This window comes from Nannospalax galili, unplaced genomic scaffold (assembly GCF_000622305.1).
Source record: "Nannospalax galili isolate Female #2095 unplaced genomic scaffold, S.galili_v1.0 scaffold270, whole genome shotgun sequence".
Lineage (NCBI taxonomy): Eukaryota > Metazoa > Chordata > Mammalia > Rodentia > Spalacidae > Nannospalax > Nannospalax galili.
Window position 1 is genome coordinate 30,381 of NW_008330152.1, and position 336 is coordinate 30,716.

Genomic DNA, 336 nt, shown 5'->3' on the forward strand with positions numbered 1-336 from the left:
GGATAAATTTGTTTTCTCCCCCTATCTAGAAGCCTTTGAGAGGGAACTGACACTGATTCTAACCATTCCAACAGCTATCAAAATACCTGAAAGCAAATCTTGAATCCATCACTCTAGAGTCCAGGCTTGGAAAACGAAAGAAAAATGAAGAGGAACCCAATAGAGGGATGCTTTTGGAAGCCCTTGTCAAGAAATTCCAATGGACTCTCAATGAACATTGAAAATTTCCCTGTTCTGACTTTTTTCTAGTTCTCTGGCTAGAACTTGTAATGCTAATTACTCTTGCCTTTACTTCTCTTTCACATCTCCTAGTCATGATTCAAGGACTTTCTTTTC